General features: G+C 35.8%; 1 protein-coding gene across 10 annotated transcripts in view; it reads right to left on the bottom strand.

Annotated features, from left to right (window-relative positions):
- The window catches only part of FBXW7 (F-box and WD repeat domain containing 7), a 225,441-nt gene that overhangs the window by 136,022 nt on the left and 69,307 nt on the right, over nucleotides 1-20,112 (bottom strand). For 6 of the 10 annotated variants that reach the window (XM_086346309.1, XM_086346301.1, XM_086346308.1 and 3 more), the window contains exon 2: nucleotides 19,746-19,792. The exons of 3 other annotated variants lie outside the window; for them this stretch is intronic. The gene's annotated coding sequence lies outside the window, so the exon portion shown is untranslated. Of the gene's footprint in view, nucleotides 1-2,014; nucleotides 2,137-19,745; nucleotides 19,793-20,112 lie in introns of those variants that run through there. One more of the 10 variants, XM_086346304.1, reaches the window with a different exon arrangement.

Genomic DNA, 20,112 nt, shown 5'->3' with positions numbered 1-20,112 from the left:
TGCCTCAAAATGTCTATTTTAGGTAATGTGATCTAAACAGAATCCAAAAAGAGCTACTCTTGATAAGTGGTTCTAGGTTTCACACATCTCTTTGACTTGAGAGCAACTCCCCTGCTTATTTTCACACCACTGACTTGCAGAACCTTTTTAGTTTCCCTATATCCTGAAACAGTCTGTATGCTGCTTCGCTATGTCATTTACTTTCTCCCCCAATCTTTCCTATTTCCCACAAATAATATTTGATAATGACTATTCCAAATTCCAAACTCAATAGAAATATGAGAGATTTAGGTGGCAGACATTCTAATTCCAGTAATTTTTAAACACTGCTGAAATTAATTTGAAACATTTAACATGGTGCAATAGCTCTGAAAAGACAGAAGAGGGAACTATAATATTTAGTAATTCTACATTTAAATAGCACTAACTTTTGTTTTAAACTTAAACATTGAGTTTCAACTTGGCAATGGTTAAAAATATAGTAGTGATAATTGCTTTATACATCCTCCTTCCAAAAACAAAACTAACACAAACAAAAAACCATCAATTACAGAAGAAATCGATTTGGAAGAACAAAGACTGAATGCACAGATATTTATAAGTTGTATCACACTAATAAATAACAACCATTAACAGAAGCTACCATTTAAAATTACTCTATCAAACAATGCATTTCCATTTTCTAAATTATTTTCTTAATAATAAATGAGCACACAGAGTAAAACCAGTGTATGTTTTATAATAATAGTTCAGTTCAGTCACTCAAAGTTGTGAGACTCCTTGCGACTCCACGGACTGCAGTACGCCAGGCCTTTCTGTTCATCACCAACTCCCAGAGTCTGCTCAAACTCATGTTCATCGAGTTGGTGATGCCATCCAACCATCTCATCTTCTATCGTCCCCTTCTCCTCCTGCCTTCAATCTTTCCCAGCATCAGGACTTCCCTTGTGGCTCAGCTGGTAAAGAATCTCTGCCTGCAATGTGGGAGACTTGGGTTTGATCCCTGGGCATTCTGGTCTAGAGAATTCCATGGACTGTATAGTCCATGGGGTTGCAAAGAGTTGGACATGACGGAGCGACTTTTACTTTCACTTTGTAATACTAAGTTTAGTTAAATATGTTTAAAAAAATAGTTTTCTTGAAGTCATAAGGAAAATCCAGAAATTAAGGGTTTTACAGCAAGTTATTTTTATATATCCATTTAGTCACAGGGAAACAGCAAAAAGACTTTAGTAATAATGACATTTCAAGAATAAGCATATTCTACTAAAATGTTTGCTCTGAAAAATACTAATATTTTATTAAAATGTAAATTTCATGTATATAAAAATACAATCTGTCACTTTAATTAAAGCTGAAGTACTTTATGCAAGTACATAAAAGAGCAAAATTTACACACACATGACTGCTACTCTACTAAGACAAGACACAACAGAGTTAGCCAGGTAACTACAGGGCAAAAGTCAGGCAAGCCTTCTGTTTCAATCTAACAAGGATCTCCTTTCCTCCAGTTTCCAATAACACATTCATTTCCTTTGAAACCCCCACCAGCAGCATCATTAATGTTCATATTTCCACCAAAATTCTTTTTATGACAACTTAGATATTTCTTTAAGAAGCTACAGGCTTTCTTTGCCACTCTCTTTTCTTTCTTCTGAGTCCTCATCTTCAGCATCTTTAATGTCCATATTTCTGTCAACAGTTCGTTCAAGGCAATCTAGGCTTTTCCTATCATGCTCCACAAAATTCTCCTCGCCACAATTTCAAAGCCACTTCTACATTCTTAGGTATTGGTTACAGCAGCGCCCCCACTTCTGTATTAGCTTCCCATGTCCGCTACAGCACATTACCACAAACCTGGGGGCATATAACAGAGTGAAGTTTATCATCTTGAGGTCAGAAGACCAAACTCAGTTTCACTGGGCTAAATATCAAGCTGCTAGCAGGGGTGCTCCTTCTAAAGGCTCTAAAAGAGAATCTGTTTCTTTGCCTTTACTAACTTTTAGAAAGCTACCTGACTCCTTGTTCCTGGTCCTTTCCTCAATCTTCAGAGCGTACCACTCTAACCTCTCCTTCAGTCTCCCAACTTTCTTCAGCCCTCACCTTCTTACCTCCCTCTTGCAAGGAGTCTGTGATTATATGAGGCCCACCTGAGTAATTGAGCGCCTGAACAACCACCTGAGTAATTGAGCGCCTGAACAACCACCTGAGTAATTGAGCGCCTGAACAACCACCTGGGTAACTGAGGATCCTTAACCACATAAGAAAAGTTCCTTTCGCCACCTAAGAGACTACTGTCACAGGTTTTGGAAATTAGGACATGGATATCTTCGGGAATACTACTCAGACTCCCACAATGTATCACAAGAAGCATGAACTATAAAAGAAAAATCGGGCTTCCTGGGTAGCTCAAACGGTAAAGAATCTGCCTGTAATGCAGGAGACCTGGGTTCGACCCCTGGGTCGGGAAGATCCCCTGGAGAAGGGCATGGCAACCCACTCCAGTATTCTTGCCTGGAGATTTCCACAGACAGAGGAGCCTGTGAGGTCTCCAGTCCACAGGGTCACAAAAAGTTGGACATGACTGAGCGACTAACCCAACATAAAAGAAAAAGATATAAACTCAGCTTCTTTAAAAAAAAAAAAAAAAAAACTTTTGAACTTCAAAGACACTGATTTAAAAAAAAAAAATGAAAAGGCAAGCCACAAACTGGAAAAAACCCGTGAACAGTTATCCAAAGAATTTGTTTCTTACAAAGGTTAACATACACCTATTTTTTGAATCCACTATTCCACTAGCAGGAAACACCAAAGTGCATGTCCACATAAAAAACTGCATGCAAATATTTATAGCCAATTTGCAATAGCCAAAACCATTAACAATACAATGCAGCAACAGGTAAATGGAAAACAATTTGTGATATTAAAAAAATATACACAGTATTTCATAATAAAAAGGGACAAAGTATTGCTAGTCCATCCAAAAATATGGATAAATCTCAGATTTATTAAGCTAGGGGAAAGAAGTCAGATAAAAAAGGAAACATTATATAATTCCACTTATACATAAAAATGTTCCAGAAAATTCAAACTAATCTGTGTAATGACAGAAAGGAAAATCAGTTTGTCTGGAAAGTGGGGGAGGTGAGGAAGGAATTGACCGAATTATAAGGAGGGTCTGGGGGTGACATAGTCATTATCTTGAATGTGGTGATGGCTTCACGAGTACATACATGTGTCAAAACTCAAATTATGTGTTTACCTAAATAAAACTAAATTTTTGTTTTAATTTAAAAATCAGGACATGGAAATGAAGCAGAGAAATTAAAACCTGAAGCCTATTTTCCTTGTAGAATCTTAATAAACTGTCTGGAGACAAAGTAAAGAATCCCAAAGACAACGTGAAAGATAAAACGAGGTAACACCGACACTACAGTATAATTCAAAATACACACAGTATATATACTTGTCTTTGGCTCCAGTTCCTGGCAAAAGGCCTTAACTTTCCTAAGTGACAGAAATGTCTTTTGTTACTCATTCTCTGACACCAACCAGGTGTCCTACAATTCAATTCTGATAACCAGAGTTAGCTTCGGAATGCACAAATTAAACGTACAAATCTTCAATTTTGACACTAACTCTGCCAAAGTCCCTTTTCAACCAGGAGTGACTCAAAGTGGTATCTACATAGCTTCAGGATGGGGGCTGGTCACCAGAAAACCTTTCCATTCCACCTCTCAATCTCCAGGGAGGGGAGAGGAGCTATAGACTGCATTTAATCACGCAAGCCAAAAGTTTAATCAATTACCCGTAACTACTGAGTTGCTAATAAACACTAAACTCTGAGGTCCACAGATGCACCAATATGGTAGGAGGCATCATGCTCAGAGAGCATGAGGAGAGGGCATGGAAGGTCTGTGTGGTCCCTACCCCCACCCCAGACCCTGCCTATTCCTCTCTTCCATTTGGCTGTGTCTGAGTTGTATGCTTTATAATAAAAGTGTAAGTACAGAGGTCTCAGTGAGTTCTGTGAATCATTCTAGGGAATTATCCAATATTCCAGTTGTAGAAACCTCTGAATTTGTAACCAGTTCAGACAAAAGGGCAGGTAGCCTGGTGATCACACCTGTGGCTGGTGTCTCAAGTAAAGGCAGTTTTGTTGGGAACCTTGCCATTTGATTTGTGGGACATAATACTAACTATAGTTAGTGTCCAAACTGAATTAAACTGAACTGTAGGTGACCAGAAAACTGGTGCTGGAATATCGACATTCAGTTCAGTTCCGTTCAGTCGCTCAGGCGTGTCCGACTCTTTGTGACCCCATGGACTGCAGCACGCCAGGCCTCCCTATCCATCACCAACTCCATCGAGTTGGTGACGCCATCCAACCATCTCATCCTCTGTAGTCCCCTTCTCCTCCCGTCTTCAATTTAGACATTAAATGTGGAATTTAGAAAGATTTCTGATGAGAGAATTAAGGGAAAGGGTAGTGGCATTCAGTTTCCACTAAACTTCACCACCACTCCTATCCTCCCCAACACACAAAAAAAGAAAGTTCAGGAGATTTTTTTGTAATTTGATGCTTAAAATAAACTTTCTAAGCAGACTGATAGAGTAGTCAAAAAAACTTTACTAGTTTATGAAGTACCTTTATTTTCACCTTCTAAAACAGTGTCTAATGAATTTCTGACCTTAAAAAAAAAAAACATTTTAACTCTCAGATGGTAAGATATACACCTACTTAGTCAGCCAAAAAGAATGATCCAGATGTGCATGATCCATCATACCACTGAGACACTATCAGGAAATCAACACATCTGGACTCTAGGTCAGACAAACCTCAGTAGGCAACACTATCTTCGGCAAATCACCTTCTCACTAACAGCCATTTACTCATTTTAAAATGACAGCATAATAATCTAATCTCATGCTGGATGGCTACCCTAGTCCCATCTCTGAGTAAACTAGCTCCAATAAGAGTCAACTGACTGTAGCTGGAAAGAACTGCTTACAGTGTGGATATGACAAGAAACCAGGCCAAAGAGAAGGGAGAGATATAGAGAAAGACAGAGAGACAGAGGAAGGTGGGAGCTTGTAACTAGAAAACTAGCCCAGTTCTGTTTGGTTTGCGACCTCACTTCTGTGGGTCACAGCAAAGTATTAGCATGTGGTGACAGGTAAGAAATTCAGTCTTCTCCACTTTTTGGCACAGCCAAAAGCAAAACCAACACAGCCTGAACATAACTAGCCAACCACAATTAAAATGTTCCCCAACTGGTATAATCAGATTACGGAAATTAGGATCTAGTTACTCCTCTGCATGTTCACCCCAAGGTGAAGTGAAGTAGCCCCAAAAGAGAGACGAGAAGCCCCTTCTAGGAAAGTGATATTCTCTACTAAGTCACTAGTCAAAATAGTACAACCAGTTCAGGCTACAATACAACTTTACTACCTAAAATAGCAAACAATATATCATCAATGCCGTAAGAAAAATAGTCAAGCCAGAAAGATGTCTTCAGGATTGTCATATTCTCAAAACCATCAGCACATCCACTTATTCCAATCAAGCGCTGGGGCAAATCTCTTTGAGGCAAATGAGGTGATACAACACCATAGCCAAATTATCTAAAAGAGTATCCAAAACATGCAAAGGGAAAACCCAAGAGTCATTCCTAAGATTCTTTTTATAGACAGTAGTTAATTCAGTTAACCCTGGTGACAAGTGGGAAATCATATCACAGGCCTCCTGAAGTGAAGAGCCAACTCATTGGAAGAGACCCTGATGTTGGGAAAGACTGAAGGCAAAAGGAGAAGAGGGTGGCAGAGGGTGAGATGGTTAGATAGCATTACCCACTCAACAGACATGAATTGGAGCAAACTCCAGGAATGGAGTCGCAAAGAATTGGAAACAACTTGGCCCTTTAACAACCCACAGAACTTCCAAACCATGGGAGGGGCAGGGCAGGAAATGTAGTTTGAAAACACAGTCAATACTATAGTAAAAACACCAATTTTCTTCATACTACAAAGTTCAATATGTAATACTTATAAATCCCTAATACTACCACCTTCCAACTGCCTGTGGATAATAACAGGCATAGGTAGGGTAGGGGTGGAAACTTCTGCCATAGCTATAAAATGGAGTGTAACAATGGTTTTGGTAAGTATTAAAGGAGGGGAAAGGAGGGTATGTGGAAAGAACAGCCTAGGGAATGACATGTCTATTTCAAAAAGTCAGAGAAGAGTTAAACTGCAAACTCTCTCCAATGGTATTCCTGTTTAATAACCGTGATTCAAGTGGGAAACCCTACGTTATCAAAAAATAAACTATGATTATGATATGCTACATTTTAAAAAGCAAAGTATATGATATATTAAAACAGTCATATCAAAAATATTGAAAAAATTTTCTTACTCTTCAGAATATATTCTGTGAAATTTATATATTTATTTTGTATTTATAATAAATAAGGTTTTAATTTTATTGGAGCTAAAATTGCTAATTTCTATAACAAATATATTTAGAAAAGTTAGAAATACTTAAAAGCAAGATCTGGGGTGTAATATAGATAAATATACATTATTATATAAATACATACTATGCCTATCTTACCTTGAGAATCCCATGAACAGCATGAAAAGGCAAAAAGATACGACACTGAAAGATGAACTTCCCAGGTCGGTAGGTGCCCAATATGCTACTGGTGATCAGTGGAGAAATAACTCCAGAAAGAATGAAGAGATGGACCCAAAGCAAAAACAACACCCAGCTGTGGATGTGACTAGTGATGGAAGTAAAGTCCAAAGCTGTAAAGAGCAATACTGCATAGGAACCAGGAACGTTCGGTTCATGAATCAAGGCAAATTGGAAGTAGTCAAACAGGAGATGGCAAGAGTGAATGCTGACGTTCTGGGAATCAGACAACCAAACTGGAGTCGGACACAACTGAGTCGGACACAACTGAGCGACTTTGATTTTTCACTCTCATGCACTGGAGAAGGCAATGGCAACCCACTCCAGTGTTCTTGCCTGGAGAATCCCAGGGACAGAAGAGCCTGGTGGGCTGCGGTCTACGGGGTCGTACAGAGTCAGACATGACTGAAGCGACTTAGCAGCCAGCAGCAAAATATCACCCACAAGTTACCATAAACAGTAAGGGAGAAGTACCTTAACAATGAAGAAATTTGACCATCACCACCTTGAGAAAATGATCAAACTTATCATGAATAATAATGAACCAAACTGGCATGTGTGATACATGTGAAAATATACTAAACACTGATACACTGAAAAGTACACTCTACCAACTATGTTGTAGTACTGTCAAAAATGTCTTAACCTGAAGCCAGTCATGAGGAAATACTCAGAAAAATCTGAGAATGTGGAACTGTCGACAAGGCAACTAGCTGGATGCTTTAAATAAAAAGGCAGTGTCATAAAATACAAAATAAAGGCAAGACAGTGTTTCAAATTAAGAGAGATTAAAAAAAAAAACCATTATAGCTAAATATAATGAGTGATCCCAGATTGGATCCTAGACTGGGCAGGCAGCAAATGGGGGTGGGGATTATTAAAAAAAAAACTTTAGAAAGCAATTAGGAAAATTTGAAAATGGACAGTATTATTAGATTTTTATCAAATCAAGGCTAATCTTCATGGGTATAATGATGATACTATTGTGATACATTTAAAAAAATTTTATTTTTACATCATACATGCTCAGTATTTGGAAGTTAAGTGTTAAAATATTTAAAACTTTTTTCCTTCCAGTTTTGAGATATAGTTGACATTAGTATCATAAACACCATAGAAGTTTAAGATGCACAGCAAAATGATTTGAGTTACATACATCATGAGATGCTTACCACAATAAGTTTCGTGACCATATACCATCTTCTACAGTTGCAAAATTAAAGAAACAGGAAAAAAAATTTCCTTCTGATGAGGACTCTTAGGATTTACTCGCTTAACAATTTCCATATGTAGCACACTGTGACGTGTTAATTATATTTATGTTATACCCTATACCCTTAGTACTTGTTTATCTTATAACTGAAGTTTATATCTTTTGACTGCCTTCATCCAATTAGCCTCCCCACCTCTGGTAACCACAAATCTGATCTTTTCTATGTATGTATGTTTATTTTTGAAGTGTGACTGAACTACAGTACTATGAACATTCCTTTCAATACATGAATCAATATTTCTATACATTTCAGAATGATCACCATGTCAGTCTAGTTACAATATGTCACCATACAAAGATATTACATAGTTACTGACTATATTCCCCACAGTGTTCATTTCACACCCATAACTCATTTACTTTACAACTGGAAATTGTACTTCTTAATCTCTTTCACCTAGTTCTTTCCTGCAACCCACTCCCCTTCTGGCACCCAACTGTTTGCTCAAAATTTACTTTCTAAATGTGTAACCAAAAGAAGATTATATGTATATATGTAAATGTAGATATGGATATGAAGAGAAAGAGAGATACAGGCTAGAAAAAAATGTGGCAAAATGTTAACAATCGGTTGAGTCTATGTGAAGGGTATACAGGTTTCATTATAATAGTTTCTCAACTGTAGGTTTGAAAACAATTATTTTAAATGAGAAAATAAATGAACATCAAAATTTTTTTATCTAGAAAACTTTAGTCTATAGAATCTATACTTTTGCTTCCACAGGGTAGTTTGGAAACCAGTAATATAATTTATCAAAAGTTTCCATTTCTATATTGAACAATATTAAACACCATATACAATATAAAATACCATTTAAAAAGAATTTAACTGGCAACAAACTGGGACAATGTTTTTGAAAGTGACATAAAATCCAAAGTATTAAAATGATAGCCAGATTATATTTTTGAAAGACAATTTTAATAGAAAAATAAGAATATATAGACAGTTCACAGTAGAAAAAATTACCAAAAATTTACAAAAAGATATCCAAAACTTACCCCAAAAATGTATCTATCACATTTTTTTAAAGGCTTGTTATACTTTTTGTTAGCTATCCTAATACTGAAGTAAATGTAACAAGGTTTTGCCAAATATCAAAATGAATCTGCCACAGGTATACATGTGTTCCCCATCCTGAACTAATACATTTATGTAAAGTTTAAAAATAAAATAAAATTTTTAAAAAATGTAACAAGGTTGCTTATTGCAGGTTTGTTTATGATATTGCTGCTGCTGCTGCTAAGTCGCTTCAGTCGTGTCCGACTCTGTGCAATCCCATAGACGGCAGCCCACGAGGCTCCCCCATCCCTGAGATTCTCTAGGCAAGAACGCTGGAGTGGGTTGCCATTGCCTTCTCCAATGCAGGAAAGTGAAAAGTGAAAGCGAAGTCGCTGAGTCTTGTCCGACTCTTAGCGACCCCATGGACTGCGGCCCACCAGGCTCCTCCATCCATGGGATTTTCCAGGCAAGAGTACTGGAGTGGGGTGCCACTGCCTTCAGAACTTCAAAATTAATCTAGCAATAAGAGGATGGATAAACGTCAAACTATAGTACAGCCTTCATATGGAATACGAAGTACAAGTCAGAATAAATCAGATCCTAGATCCTTAATACCTAAGTATTAATGTGGTAGTGACACCAGCTTTTCTAACCAAAATTCACCCTCACCTTCCATAGTAAAAGCAACACAGTAGGGCGCATGGATCCCTTACAATTACACCTGAAATTCTCATCAAAGGAAAATGAGTTTTAGAAACAACGTGTGCCCTTCTACACTGGGCCTTTTAAGAGAGTGGGTATGCAGATTATTTCTCCTTCCTAATACAGTTGGGACATGAAAACAAAGCACAAGGATGAAGAACTGAAAAGATGAAAGCAAACAGGTCCTAAGTAAGCACTTGGAAAAGTTTCACTGCCAATGTGAAAATGTGAAAACTTCTCCAATCAATATCTAAATTCCTTAAATTTTTATCCAAACCATTTATAATTGCTTTCAGTATATAATTGCTTTCCTTTTCAATATCATTTCCAGTCACTGGGCTCCAACCTCATAGCCTTCTCTTAATAAGCATAAGACTTATCCCCACAAAAGGCTTTAAACCTATGGTGCGCTTCCTTGAACTGCTCTCTCCACCAAACACTCACAGGGCTCTCTCCATGCCTTTCATCAGGTCTTTGTTCAAGAGCCACCTCTTCAGAAACAGTCTCTCAAAACCATTCCCCACCAAGCCCATCAGACCCTTGCATCTGAGCTCTACCCCCTTAATATGGGCATATCTAAGTTTCAAGGGTCTTGAAGCTTCTAAAACTTAGAGGATTGAAAAGAAAGGATACAGAATTGTAAGTATAAAATTAGAAATGAACATGAATACATATTAGAAATCTGAAAAAATTACAAAATATTAAAAAGACTGACAAATTTCATAAATAAATCCAGAAAAACAGCATTTTAATTAAATGCCTGACAACTCTGTTATGCCATAGTTCCTATATTTTTGGTTGAGTACTCTTTCCTCGGGGCTTCCCTGGTAGCTCAGCTGGTAAAGAATCCACCTGCAATGCAGGAGATCCCGGTTCAATTCTTTGGTCAGGAAGATCCCCTGGAGAAGGGAGAGGCTACCAGAGAGTAGAGAATCCAGACGGAGACCTGGGTTCGATCCCTGGGTTGGGAAGATCCCCTGGAGAAAGACATGGGAACCCACTTCATTATTCTTGCCTGGAGAATCCCCAGAGAGGAGCCTGGCAGGCTACAGTCCATGGGGTCACAAATAGTTGGATATGACTGAGCGATTAGACACAGCACAGCACTCTTTGCTTGGCTTTTCACGTGACAACAGCTTATAATGTTTCCTATACAGACATTAGGAGGATATAATTTAGTCTTTTCTCTAGCACAGTTGATCAAAATTTATTTTTTATTATTCAGGCTTATAAACTTCAAGTTTCACAACCTGTTCCTGGGAATGTCAAGTAAATTTTTGAGAGAGCCAACAAATAGGAGGAAACTCTATCAATCCTCTTTCATATATAAACTTGAGATTTTAATTCAAGTTTTCTTGTGCAGTAACTAATCTTACATACCCTAAATTTAAGGCATTCACAGATGATAAAACAATCATCAATGTCATTTTTGGTGGCTTATGAGTTTTATGCTATATTCACTGATCAGAGAATTTGTTTCAAAAAAGTAAGTCATTTAAATATTTTTCCAGTATTTTCATATGATTGTCTTTTTCATGAATTGTATTATCAAAAAACCAAAAGCCTATTACTTTTGTTTATAATTTTGTTTTTCTTCTTAAATGAATTACTACTTTTGCATGATCAGAACATTTTTATGTCACAATTCACTTTACAATGTCAGAATAACTTTTTAATTATTCACGGCACAACCTTAACCATTTTTGTTTCATATTCCATTAATTTAATCTTAATTTTATCTTAACTCTTAAATAAATGTAAATATAAAAGAATACACCTTTAACTTTACTTTCAAATCAGAAGTCTATCATTTCACACTTGCTTTACTAAAGTGCTCCAATAAGCAGATGAAATCACATATTTTAATTTGATTAAATATGCTATTTCAACTAAAATCAGAAAAGATTTGGTGATTATACAATCATACATATTATATTATCAATTATTTGCTATACAGAAGCACCAACATACTGAATGCATAGGATGAAAATGTAATCTTACAGTTTTAGATAGGTATAATCTGCAAACGGTTCCATAGACTTGATTCCAACTGTGTACATTTCAAATCTCAAACCTGGTGTCTCCTTTGCTACTACTAGTATTAGTGTACTCATACTTTTAGCAGCGGCCATCAGGACACTTTCATACTGTCTACGCTCTCTATGTATATTTCATACTGTATATGCCCTTCATGTGTATTCCTGTCATGATGCCCAGAGCCACTGGAGATAAGGACACCTGCCTACAATGGGAAACTTACCAGTAATTTAACAGGGGCATGTTAAATTTAACATGATCATGACTGATCTCCATCTAAGTATATACCACTACACTTACAGTAAATGAAATATACCCCCAACTCAGACTTTTTTAGCCAAAACCAATTATCTGCTAATTATTCCTACAAAAATCTTTAAATTTGTGTTAAAACATCTTTTCAGACATTTGCCAGGCAATAACTACATAACTGAATAAGAGAAAGAAGTGGTAATATTAAAAGAATTACCCACTATTGCCACAGTTTTGTCCCAGGAATTCAAATCTTATGTGACATTAGGAGAAGAAGGAAAAAAAAAAAAAAATTACTAACAAATTTCAAGAAGTGTAACAGCACATAAAGAAGAGATCTAAAGATTTAAACTTTCAAAAAAAGGTTTTAAAAAGTTTTTAATTTCAATTAGAAAATTGAAATTTCAAAATAGGCAGTAACAGGAATTTTTTAAACTTATTAAACTACTGAGAACATATACTAAATAATTATTTTTTAATGTTCTGGGTATTTTTCAAATTTCCCTACTGTGTATACTGTGAGTTAGGTTAAAACTATTGCAGATCATCATAAGTTCACATTACAGTTTACGGAAGAAATTAGGCTGTGCTGGGGTCGCAGTAAACGTAGTGGGCAAGGGCGGGGAGAGGGGGTGTCTGGCATCCACCGACCTTAAATCAAACAAAATCAAGTGTTTTATGACAAGACTATACTACAACATAGGACCCCCCCACCTCCACCACCACACACACACAGAAAGCTACTATAAGGATTCTATAGTACAAAACGACAATAAACTAAAGTCCTCCTTAGCACTGATACCAAAATATTAAAACATACTTTATTTTTAATCTGAATCTCAAAATTCAAAGAAATTCAAAATAAATTCAAAACCTAGGTGACATATGTGTGAACAGAAGACAATTTATATACATATATATATACTTTAAAAAAATCGCTAAAGCTTAAGATGTAGCTCTCTTCATTAGTTTAACCCAATGAAACTAAATGAGTAAAATTACTATTTTAAAAGAGAGAAAAAAATCCAATCCAGTAACCAGATTACATAACAGAAAAATGGATTAACTATGAAAGCATCAGTTACTAAAACAGCTGACTTACCTATAAAAAAATCAAACCATTAAGAATTTAAAAATCCATAAATCTAAAACCTCCCATCAAAAAATACTCTTGACCAAGATTATTTCACTGGTGAATTCAGTTAAGGAAACAGTTAAGGAAACGGTTAAGGAAAACACATACCAGATTTATACAAACTATTTGGCATACAAATATTCCAGTATTACACAAAATAGAGGAAAAGAGGACAATTTCCAGTTCTGACAAAATTTTCAGCAAATCAAATTCACTGATATATAAAACCAATAATACATTCTGACAAAGTAAAGTTTATCTAGGAATATAGGGTTAATATGAAAAATAATTAATGTAATTCAACCACATTAATAGTTTAAGAGAAAACCTATATGATTGTGGCAACAGATGCAGGAGTCAGTGATAAAACCAAATACCATTAATGATTTAAAATAGACAAAACCAAAAAAAAATAATAATAATAAAATAAAATAAAATAGACAAAACCAGTCCACAAAGAACTTTTTCAGCCAGACAAAGAGTTATCTATGAAAGTCCTATCTATGATTATCAAAAAAAAAAAAAAAAAGACTGGAAGGAAGTAAAACTGTCTCTGTTCACATGGCTGTTTCTGTTTATGTACAAAATCCTAAGGAATCTGCCCCTCAAAGGTACCAGAGACAGGAAATAGCGAGCACTGATGAGGGTGTGGAGAAACTATAACCCTTGCAAATCACTGATGGTAATGTAGAACAGGGAAGCCGCCCAGCAAATCAGTTTGGCAGCTTCTCAAAAAGCTAAACAAAGAAGACCCAGGTACTCGTAACACCAGAGTTCACTGCAGAATTATTCACAACAACCAAAAAGTGAAGAGAAGTCAAATGTCCAACAATAGACGAATAGATAAATATAATGTGGAATATTGCAATGGAATATTATTCAGCCATAAAAAGGAAGGAAATTCTAACACATGTTCCAACATGTACTTCGAAAACATTATGCCAAGTGAAACAAGCCCAACACAAAACAACAAACACTGCAGGAGATTCCACATGTATGAAATATCTAAAATAGGCAAATTTATACAGACGGAAAGGGCAGTATCCTTTAGTTTTCTGTGGTTCACTTGCTTCCAGGATTTCCTTCAATAAATTTCCAGCTGCTTGGCTAGGTCTAAGTTCTGGCCTGTGTGACTGGAATTACACAGGAGGCTAGGACGCAGTCAAAAGCAAGGAAGCCACAAACATACAACTCAGAAACATTTTCAGCCTTTAAAGTACAACTTCTCTTCTGACTTTTACCTACTTTCAGTCATTTTCTGCTGCTTTTAGTTTTTCTTTCAATATTTTATCAGCATTTGATCATTGCTACAGTTTTCTGTGAAAACCATAAGACATGTGATGACATCACTTTAATTTTCAATTTCACCATTACCTGTGAAATTATAAGCAGATCACAGCCTCTGTGATCCTTACTTCTACCATCTGCCTCATTAGCTAAGCTTAGGACCGAAGTATGATAACTAATATTAACAGGTACAGACAAGAGTTGATCAAAGACCTTGATACTGAATGGTTAAAACTGTTGTCTTAAAAAAATAAAATAAAATAAAATAAACAGATTGGGAAACTTAATAAGAATTTCATTTACTACTTCAACAACTATTTACATGCATGCATCAACGCAGTATTGCAGAAGACAACAGAGAAATGAGTGGTAAGAAGAAGCAAAATACCAAATAATGGAAAAGGCAGAACAGGATGAGAAAAGGAAAGACACAGATTAGCAACTGGAACTTAGTCATATCTTGGGGATGATAGAGAACACTCTTATCAGCCTAACCAATGTCTACCTACCTGGGTAAGGTAAGAAAACTGGCTTAACTTCATTTGAGGAAGCAGAACTCTAACAGAAACAACTGTCAAACTGCAAGGTAAGTTGACTAGAAACTGAGAAATTGGATATCTAGAGTCAATTATAAATCAAACAAGTTCAGCGAGAATGGGAAGGACAGAAAAAGAGAAGACATTTTTCAAGGTAAGTGTGATAAGGCAGAGAACCTGTCATGAAGTAAGTTCTGAAGGAAAAAGCTTTTAGGAAAACTTCCCTGCATAATGTGGTTACTACAGTAACTGTATTGGGAGAAAAAAACAGTCAATACTACTGTGTGATAGCTTTCAGACATTTGTGCAAAAAACAGTGTGACATTTAGAATAATTCAAGTCCAGCTGAGCTTTCCTGAGTAAGATTAGAGAGCAGTGAAAGGCCCTTCTGATAAGAACAGTTTATACCCATATAACCCTGACCATATCTCCAAGGTGCTATTAGAGAGCAGCGGAGGGGCAAACTCTAGCACGTGTGCTGAGAAGCTGCCCCTGTAGAATAAGGCTGCCCCTACTGACTTCAGAGACAAATTAATGGATTAACTAAAGGGCAATTCTTAAAACCCTTGTAAGAATAAGATGTCTCTACGAATATTAGAACCTCATTTCAAGTATATATACTAAAAGAGAATTAATATGTATTCAATGATCATGCTAGTAAGCTTACAGAAAAGAAGGGAAGGGGGAAAGAAGAGTGTACAAAAGCCATTTTGCCTTAATTCAGTCATAAAAGACATCATCAAAATCCTCTTAATCACCATATTTGACATACAACCATAGGAGGAGTTAACTCAGCTAAATCTTTTTTTCTTATTTTTTATCACAATTGAAATTTTAACACCACTATGAATGAGATGTCAGTTTTTATTTCCTTTTCCATTGCAACATGTCAGTGGATAGTACAACACAAACTATAAACGTAAAGAAAAGAATCACCCATCCAATGGGCACTTAAGTGACTGTTCACCAATGAACACTATGATTTAAAATCAACTAACAAAAAGAATATAAATAATCTTAGCTCTATAAAATTTCATTAAAATAGACTTTTATTTGCAGTTAACATAAGTAAGTAAGTAAGTGTTAGTCGCTCAGTCGTGCCCGACTCTTTGCGACCCCATGGACTGCAGCGCACCAGGCTCCTGTGTCCATGAGATTTTCCAGGCAGGGATACTAGAGTGGGTTGCCATTTCCTTCTCCAGGAGATCTTCCCAACCCAGGGATCAAACTCGGGTCTCCTGCACTGCAGGCAGATTCTTTACCAACTGAGCTACAAGGGAAGCCCTTAGAATAGTACTAAATAATAAGGAAGATACAAAAGTAAATTCCCCAAATAAAAATTATTTGTTACACTGTATTACAATCTTGCCATTATACAGAAAGCCAATCTACTAAGAGTAGTGACACTCCACTGTTACATGCATTTCTCTAAAAAACTAAATTAGACAACATTAGTACTTTTGGCTAGAAAATCCCATGGACGGAGGAGCCTGGTGGGCTGCAGTCCATGGGGTCGCTAAGAATCGGACACGACTGAGCGACTTCAGTTTCACTTTTCACTTCACGCATTGGAGAAGGAAATGGCAACCCACTCCAGTGTTCTTGCCTGGAGAATCCCAGGGACGGGAAGACTGGTGGGCTGCCGTCTATGGGGTCACACAGAGTCGGACACGACTGAAGCGACTTAGCAGCAGCAGCAGCGTAGGCTAACACATTGTGAAATATGCATTCAATTGATTAAAAAAAAAACCCATAATGTAAAAAAGTAAAAAACTAAAATGGTTCCATAAAAATTAAAAAGGCACATACTCCATAAAGGAGAAGAAAAATATATATGTTCCATTTGTAGATTTACAAAAACATCCAAATATCCCTGCTACAAATAACTTGCACAAGATTAAAATCAATAAGATTCTCAAAATCTACTTTCTCCTCATAGGAAAGATTAAAATAACCCTGATAATATTCTTAGCCTAAAAAGCAGTGATTTATTAAGGTATGAAATCAAATGTGCAACAAATACCATGATAAACTATTTAGTTCTCCAATCCAAAATACTATGAATTCATGAGACTTTTATCAATATACATATCACACACAGATAACGTTTTCATGGCAACATATGAGATCAAAACACAATGTTTTGCTTAAAACAATTAGCTGAGGAACTGAAGCACAAATACAAGGCTAATTGCTTGCTTTGGGATTTGGTTGTCAGACACAAGAAATGCCAATGCTTTACAGTCCTGGGATAATTAAAACCTTGTCACAAACCTACACTATCAAATGAATATTTAAATATAAACTTGAAATATGAAACCAAAAGCATAAGCAACTAAAAAAAAAAAAAAGATAAATTAGACGTCATCAAAATTAAAAATTTTTGTGCTTCAAAGGACACCAGAAAGAAAATGAAAAGACAATCCACAGACGGGGAAGAAAGTATTTACAAATCATATTATCTCATAAAGGGCTAGTTTCTAGAATATAAAAAGAATGTGTATAGTTTAACATACAAAGACAACCTAACTAAAAAATGGACCAAGGATTTGGACAGACATTTCTCTAAAAAATACATGTAAATGGCCAATAAGCACATGAAATAATGCTCATCATTAGTCATTATGGAAATGAAAATCAAAAGCACAATGAAATGCCATTTCATATCCAACAGGATGGCTAAAATACAAAACCAGATTGACAGCGTAACAATCAATGTCTGCAAGAGTGTGCCGAAATTGGCACTCTCACACACTGTGGTGAGACTAACTTCCATTTTAACAGTTCCTCAGTTACACACAGAGTTACTACACTAACTTGTACTTCTGCCCCTTATAAGCATACACCCAAAGGAAATGAAACTCTAGTGCACATAAAAACTTACATAACAATGTTCACTGCAGAAGCACTCCTAATAGCCTAAACACAGATACAGTTCATCAACTGATAGGTGGATAAACAAAAGGAGGTATATAATGGAGTATTTTTTGGCCATAAAAATGAAGGATACACACTACCACGTGGGTGAACTCTGAAAATATTAAGTGAAAGAAACCAGACACAAAGACAGACACCGTATGATTCCATTTACAAGAAACGTCCAGGGACTTCCCTGGCAGTCCAGCGGTAAAGGCCCAGCGCTCCCAGGGCAGGCGGCCAGGTTCAATCCCCCGTCAGAGACCTGGAGCCCACATGCCGCAAATAAAAGAGTTCTCGTTCAGCAACTGAAGACCTTGCACACCACAATTAAGACTTGGTGGGAGGGGGAGAGAGATGAAGAAAGAAAGTCCAAAATAGGCAATTCATAGAAAAAGTATATTACTTGTCGCCTAAGGTGTCAGAGGAGTGAAGATGCTTCTAAAACTAGACAGCAATGATGATTACACAACTCTGAAACTCTGAATATACTAAAAATTTGCTAAAATAAAATATATGCCAAAAATACATACAATACAAAGATTGCTTCACTCAAACTAACTCAAATTATTTACATCAATGGGGAAAAAAATGGCCATAAATTACTTCTTCTACTTAATGGGAAAGTGTTAGTTGTTCAGTGGTGTCCAAGTCTTTGTGACAAAGGACTGTAGCCCACCAGGCTCCTCTGTCCATGGAATTCTCCAGTTAAGAATAATGCAGTGGGTTCTTTTCCCTTCTCCAGGGGATCTTCCTGACCCAAGGCTCAAACCCAGGTCTCCCACATTGTAGGCACATTCTTTACTATCTGGGCCACCACGAATTCTTTTTTTCTACTTAATACATCTCCAGAAATCAATTACCACATTTTAAGTAGCAAAATTTTGTATAAGAGATTTTTGTAGCATCATTTGCTCCTTACAATGTTACATTTATTATAAATATTCAACAGAGTAGTATAATTTGTTGAATACTTATATCAACTATGATTATTATTGAAATTTTAAAATATAATTTGGTTGAAAATTTATTTTTTCAAACACATTAAAAAGTATAATAAAAGAAATCAATGCTTATCATTAAATATATCTTCATGTATCTAGGAAATTTTCTTAATCAAGATACTAATTTTCTTAGTATTCATTCTTAAAAATATTTTATTGACTATATTAAAATAATCAAAAACTACATATGCCACTTGATTAGCAACCAATGCCTCAGTACTTCCCTCTCATTGTTGACGTATATCTAATAATTTTTAAATCTATCATCAGTAACCAAAGCATTGTTAAATGTCTATATAGTCACCATAGCACAAAAATCTAAAATACTACAATGAAGTAAAACACATTCTGAGATTAATTCTACTTTCACTCAAAAATAAAAAATGTAAAGCACCATCTTGTGAAATCAAAAGTTTATGATCTGATTTACAGGCACCTATCAAATATTCATACTAAAATGTTATCACTAAGAAATAGTGTAAGGTCTGATCAGAGTCTTCACATTGACTTATTGTGATTAACTGGACCTAAGGTAAAGAGTAAAATAAGGTATAGCTAAAGAATCTTGGTGTTTGTACTAGTATCAACAGCTACTAACAGCTATTACAAAAATCTTATGAAAGGAAAATCCTGTTTCATTCACAAAATATATTAGTATGTCTTTCCATGAAGACTATTAATTTCTTTGAATTTTTACTATTCAGCCTGCACACTAGAAGAATTTTCTTGATACAAAGAAAGAATCAGAAGATCAGAATAAGTATAAAGAGAAAAAATTCAAGTACCAGGTAAAAATTAAAAGAAATGTGTTATAATTTACACAGGCTATTATTATAAATGTCATTAACGTAATATACATGTAAACTTAAGTAACATGCAAAGTATTTAACATGGAGAATACAGACTTACCAAATATTTGATAGCCTTTTAAAAATCTCACTGATGGTTGAGACTCCCTAAAATAATAAAAAAATAAACAAATATATGAGGAGTAATTTCTCAACTTCAAAAGTTACCCCTGATCTATAAAGTCTACCCAGGAATTCCATTTACATAATAGCAATTTGTTTTTCCACACTGCTTTAAAATCCAAAGCACCTGCTGAACTTTGCCAAATGATTAACAAAATTTTTCCTAAACTTATAAATAATTCAAGGTTTAAATGGAGAACCTAATGAATTACCAGGATATTGACAGCTCTCTAACAAATCAGATCTTAAAAATTACAGACCAAGACAACAGCATACTAACAATTTCTTAGAAAAGCATTCATATG

This window comes from Bos grunniens, chromosome 17 (assembly GCF_055505025.1).
Source record: "Bos grunniens cultivar Pamir isolate PY7600 chromosome 17, Bosgru_T2T1.0, whole genome shotgun sequence".
NCBI classification, from domain to species: domain Eukaryota; kingdom Metazoa; phylum Chordata; class Mammalia; order Artiodactyla; family Bovidae; genus Bos; species Bos grunniens.
Note: the sequence above shows the minus strand (reverse complement) of the source record. Positions and strands in the feature narration are given on the sequence as shown.